Here is a 6265-nt window from a genome sequence, read left to right on the forward strand (position 1 = left end):
TAGAACTGTAAACTGAAATAAATCGCTATCATCTGGCTGATGCTTAATTAATATACAAAAGTAAAATTGCAGTAATGTTTAGAGAATATTATAGTGAAAGAAACAAGTTGTGGTTATATGACTATTTTAATTTTTTTTTTAAACCCATGTAAGTTTGGTTTTGGTCACCCAAAGTGAACAGGCAAGCTATTTCCTTTACACAGTTCTAGGTGTTTGATGTCCAAAAGTGGTCAAACTGCTAGACAGACTCACACACGCACACGTACAGCAAGTCCAAGAAACCCAAGGCCCTGTCTTTCCATCCATGCCCGGGTGAATAATCTTTGCATTTGCTCCCTTACACGTCTTAGTGCGCAGTCTCTTGCCAAAATCCACTGTTCAGAATCTTATTATGTGCTTTATTGTTCGCTCACACTACTATATAAATCGGACGAGTGCTATACAATTTTTTATTGGACTAATGTTATTAAAATGGATAGTGTCGATGACTGATTTCTTCACTGACAGAATTTGTCTGTGAAAAGGAAAATCGGATGAAATATGAAACCACAATATGGCGTCCGATTTTGACGGATACATTACAGTTCTGTAGCATAGGAAACTGTTAATGGTCCTGGAAATGATTAATAGCTGCTGAATAAATAAAAACAGATTGTATACAGACAAGTGCAAAAAATATCGTCCTCCTTTTCTGGATGAAAATCAGACCGATTTTTAATACACTCATGTGACCCTATCTTTATAGTTCTGATATAGTGATGAGCGAATGTGCTGGGATAAGGTGTTATATGAGCATGCTGGTGGCCTGACCGAGTGTCTTCAGTGTGCGCGAATAATATGTCCGAGTCCCCGCGACTGTTTGACAGTCACAACACATACAGGGATTGCCTGTTTGTTAGACAATCCCTGCTGTCAAACAGCTGTGAGACGTGCAGCAGCTGAGACTTGATCATATTAATTGAACACGCCTGAGTCACTTGGTTAGCACCAGAGCATGCTCAGATAACACCTTATCCCAGCACGTTCGCTCATCACTATTTGGCCTCTATTCATGCAGTTAAATTTTAAAAAAAAGCTCATCAAGTCAGACCAAAGGAGGGAAACATGGCATATAGGAAAGAAAAGATAATGTGTAAAAAGGGAATCGTATTGTTAATTCTCACAAAAACTCATGTTTCCTCACGTTTACCAATACCGTGGGTCTGCAGCAGCCAGAGCTTTGTCAGTGGTTGCGAGCTCACAACCTGATCAGGTGAGAACGATCGTCCACAACTTTTCTCCCTTTTCCAGTTTTAGCTAAAACTTGTCACTAATTTAAGTATAACCCACCATGTTATGTTATGAGGACATCATCCAGCCCTTTTTTAAAAGCTGTTATAAGTCAATGGAAAAAGATGTTTCCTGATACATTTGAAGACTGGATCCGCATCCAATATTTTTATGTTGTTTTTTTTTTGCTTCAAGAAATCAGATGTCTCTTATGAATTGATCATTGATTCGCTTGAAATATAGAAGCCTTTCTACGTCTCGGTAATTCAACTCCCCCCCAGCAGGACAGAGCGCGTCCTTGTTTTCTTATGGTGATCTTACAGTAATAAGGTGTTAACAGACCATAGAAATATTTGTACAAGTTGATTTTATCCTAATGCAGACAACTTCTTTCAAGATTAAATAATGAGTTGTTTTTTATTTTTTGCCATTTCTTACACTCCATGCCCCTTATCAGTTTTGTGGCTCTTCCTCGCACCTATTCCAATTTCAGGGTATTTTTTGCATGCCATGCTACCAGAAACTGATCTTCAGATTCCCAATCATCCCGCTGTAATGTATTGTAGAGCGATAATATTATGTTTGCTTTTCAGTTTGTGTCTGGGCATGCACAAGAATTCATGCTGCTTTATAAGAAGTATATCAGCATTGCCAGCTATTGTGCACTCACATAGCGCCGTTCTCCATTTTACACCCTCCTCCCTAGGACAGAGCTTCCATGTACATTATTAGTGCCAACATGTATGAACTCCCTTTGTTCCACACAGAATCATATTGACCAAGTTGATTCTTAGACACACATTTCCATTAAACATAAAAAAAACAATTATGTGGTTTGATCTCAAAAACCTTTTTCAACCCTTATAGTTGTATTAAAAACTTCAATGAGGACAATATCAGCAATCAAACCTTCCTGATTGATGCTACATAAAAGCTGGTGGTTGGCCTAACCAACTCTCATCTCAGCTCAAACCTTTCCTAGTCATGTATGTTACGACGTACGCTAAATATTTGCACCGTGTTAGTAACTTGCCATGGATAAATGGCTATATTCCCTCTGATCCGGGGAGTTTCGCCTTTTAGTCATCGCTACATAGGCCAAGTTTTCGGGTTTTGTTTCAGGTCATTTTTTGACTATTAACAAACTGTTTCATACAATTTTATTTTTCCTAAATAACATTTTTTACAATTTTTTAGTTTGGGTTGAAAAAATAGTCCTTAAAATGAATTATTATATGCCATTAACATTGAGGCAGAAGTGATATGTCTTAGTTAATAGGCTATTTTTAAATTAATTGGCAAAGCTACTGAAATTGTCTTTAGGGTCATTAGCAACTTGGCGACCATCCATTGGCGAAACCATGCTCGATAAATCGTCGTAGTTTGGGCAAGACTGGAATAACGTTCGTTGCAGTTTTGTAAAAGTGGATGAAGAAGAGGAGACAATCGATTCTCACTATATGCAAAAGTTATCAATTCAATCAAAATGGAATAAAAAAAAGAATAACTTCTCTCAAATAGTTTTCTACTTTTTCTATGCACACAGAGACGTCAGTATAACGTATGCAATGTTTTCTTCTGGATCAGCCTTTCAGCAAGATGCTAATTACCAATTCATTTTCCTATTTAAAAAGTATCAATTATTAATATTAATATTTTTTGTAATCAAAATGGAAGGCTCTATTGATATTTGCATGGTTGGACCATAACCTGTGAAGCTAAAGTATAAAATCACTTGTCCTTGTGCCTATATAGAGTAAGATGAAAAGGCGATTCTACCATCCTTGTACCTCTGCACGTATGTTCTACCGCATATTATCCCACCAAAAACTTTGCTCATGCCACATATTGCCGATGACAAGATCATGTAGTATCATTTCACAATCGGACATTTTTAAAGCGTAGTTAAAGAAACAGCCTAAAGGGAGACCTGACAACAAGATATTACTGTACCTCCTGCTTCTGCCATTTCTGAAGTGCTGATGAAATTCTGCCTTCTCTGTGATTCCGTGGGTGTAGAAAGAGACATAACTCGGAGATGGGAGGTCGAAACTTGCTTGCAGACCCTCGTATCGCTCGCTATAGGAACAATAGATGTGGCCTTGGCCTGCTGTAAACCGTGTAAGGAGGGGGAAGTAGGAAGAACTCAGCCAGATGTGCCATATGTGATGTATGATAAAAGTACATGTAGATATCCGCTTCCTGTCACACACAGGCAGCAAGGTAACAACTAACAACGCCAAGCCGAGGGGATGCCGCACAACTCCAAAATAAAATACAAGCCTGTATTATCTAACTCTAATTATCTCTGTTCAACTAACAAAAATATGTTTTCGAGTAACAATGAGACAAGCAGAATTAAGGTATATGGTATTCCCTTACACATTACAAATAACTAATTTTCTACAATTTCAACAAAAAATGCACAGTGCGACACTACAAAGCAGCCAGCCCTCAGTCACTAGTGGGAGGGAAAGGCGGAAGAGGCAATCGCCTAGTTAATGAAGTGGATTCTTAACTATTTAGATTTTTTTAGTCTAACAGGAGGACAGACCTGCTCCTTTAATAGGTGCATCTGGGGGTGCACATTTGTGGGTATGTCAAAACAAACAAGGTATGGATTTATGGGAATGTGCCTTTTTTAGGCAAAGAATAGCAGGTGTGTGACGTTAATGTACAGAAAACCTTAGAATTCATTCACTCTCAAGGGATAAGGCTGCAAGGTCAAATTTCCCCTATCAAACCAATTCTCAAAGGTCCTGAGAAAGTTAAGGGGGAATGTCAGGGACTTTTTCATTATTCACCTATCTTCGGGCTCGCTCACACCAGTGTATTTTGCGTCGGACCAATGTTATTGTAAGGCGTCATGCACACGTCCGTCTTGGCACGAGGAAAAAATCTCAACATGTCATAGTTTGATCCAATATTCAGATCGCAATTAGCCATGCAAGTCTATGAGTGCGTGGAAATTATCGGACCGCACTCGGATGACTTGCGAGTACAATCTGATTTCCATGTGCTGGGCTGACACAATGGAGAAGATGGAGAGATTTTGTTTTCCATCTTCTCATAGTGTGCTCCGATTGTCTCATCCGTGAGAATCGTATCACACTATGCTGACACTCAGGTCAAATTCTAATCAAAGTTTGGTCAGTGTGTCATTTACATTAACGGCCTGAGTCTTTCGAATGAGAGAATCTACGGTCGTGTGCCCCTGCTCTTAGGATAAATTATCCATAACTGATCGGTGGGGCTGTTACACCCGGCATTCCCACAAATCAGCTGCTCCCAGTGCCAGATACGGAGCTGTACAGATCAGTTCTGTCAACTGCATAGCGGCCGCTCCCGATTGATGCAAATACTCAGTTGCAGCCACTATGCAGGTGACGGTACTGTGAACACCTGATCAGTGGGGTTACCGGTTGTCGAACCCACACTGATCAGATATTAATGACCTATCCTAAGAGCACAATCACACAGCCATATAAATCGGAGCAAGATTGGAACGCAATGCTCAGATTGGCTGTGTCTCTCCCTATCCAAGCATGACAGCTTCATATACAGCTCTGGCAAAAATTAAGAGACCACAACATCAAAACCCTGTCATGGGCAGCCCAATCTCCAGACCTGAACCCCTTTGAAAAGCTCTGGAATGTAATCAAGAGGATGATGGATAGTCACAAGCCATTAAACAAAGAAGACAAAGAAGAACTGCTTAAATTTTTGCGCCAAAAGCAGTGTGAAAGACTGGTGGAAAGCATGCCAAGATGCATGAAAGCTGTGATTAAAAATCAAGGTTATTCCACAAAATATTGATTTCTGAACTCTTCCTGAGTTAAAACATTAGTATTGTTGTTTCTAAATTATTATGAACTTGTCTTCTTTGCATTATTTGAGGTCGGAAAGCACTGGTTTTTTTTTAATTTTGACCATTTCTCCTTTTCAGAAAAAAAATACAAAATGTATTGCTTGGAAATTCGGAGACATGTTGTCAGAAGTTTATAGAATAAATGAACAATTTAAATTTTACTCAAAAATATACCTAGAAAGAGAAAAATCAGACAAACTGAACATTTTGCAGTGTCAGAGCTGTATGTCACATTTGGTTCGAGAGAGCCGCCAGCCAGTCAGAGCAATGCATTGTGATCTAGCTCCAATTTATACGGTAGTCTGACTGCGCCCTAAGGATATGCCATCAAAGCAAAAGTCACAGACAACCACGTTAAACGGTCTCTGCTATTTCAACAAACTTTGAATAAATCAATAGTATAAGCGAATAAAAGAAAATTTGTGCTATATCTTACTAAAGTTATAGTATTCTTTCTCCACTTTTCCCTTCACCCCACATCCTAAGCATATCATTTGAAAAACAGCTCAAATCCAGCCTAGTGAAAGCAGAACAGACTGCTGTCATAGTAAGGTGTCAGGATACACAGCATATTAAGCTCTTTGGAAAGGGAAAATGGGCAAGTGGATAAAGAGGCTCACAGCACAGTGAGAGAATAGGCAGACATGAGCAGATTGTGCTGCAGCTTTCAGCAAACGTATATCACTTACCGTATATACTCGAGTATAAACCGACCCGAGTATAAGCCGAGGCCCCTAATTTTGACACAAAAACTGGGAAACCTTAATGACTCGAGTATAAGCCTAGTGTGGGAAATGCAGCAGCTACTGGTAAATTTCAAAAATAAAAATAGATACCAATAAAAGTAAAATTAATTGAGACATCAGCAGGTTAAATGTTTTTGAATATCCATATTGAATCAGGAGTCCCATATAATGCTCCACATAGTTCATGATGGGCCCATAAGATGCCTCATACAAAAAATATGCCCCATATAATGCTCCATAAAGTTCATGATGGGCCCCATAAGATGCTCCATATAAAAAATATGCCCCATATAATGCTGCACAAGGATAATAATGGCCCCCATAAGATGCTCCATGGAATAATATGCCCCATATAATGCCCGATAAAGGTTTATGGCCCCAT

General features: G+C 39.1%; 1 protein-coding gene across 1 annotated transcript in view; it reads right to left on the minus strand.

Moving 5' to 3' along the window:
• RHOH (ras homolog family member H) overlaps window positions 1–3385 on the minus strand; it is a 50516-nt gene extending 47131 nt beyond the window's left edge. The window contains exon 1 of the mRNA XM_077276418.1: window positions 3223–3385. The gene's annotated coding sequence lies outside the window, so the exon portion shown is untranslated. The remainder of the gene's footprint in view (window positions 1–3222) is intronic.
• Window positions 3386–6265: the final 2880 nt, after the last annotated feature.

This window comes from Ranitomeya variabilis, chromosome 1 (genome assembly GCF_051348905.1).
Source record: "Ranitomeya variabilis isolate aRanVar5 chromosome 1, aRanVar5.hap1, whole genome shotgun sequence".
Classification (NCBI taxonomy): domain Eukaryota; kingdom Metazoa; phylum Chordata; class Amphibia; order Anura; family Dendrobatidae; genus Ranitomeya; species Ranitomeya variabilis.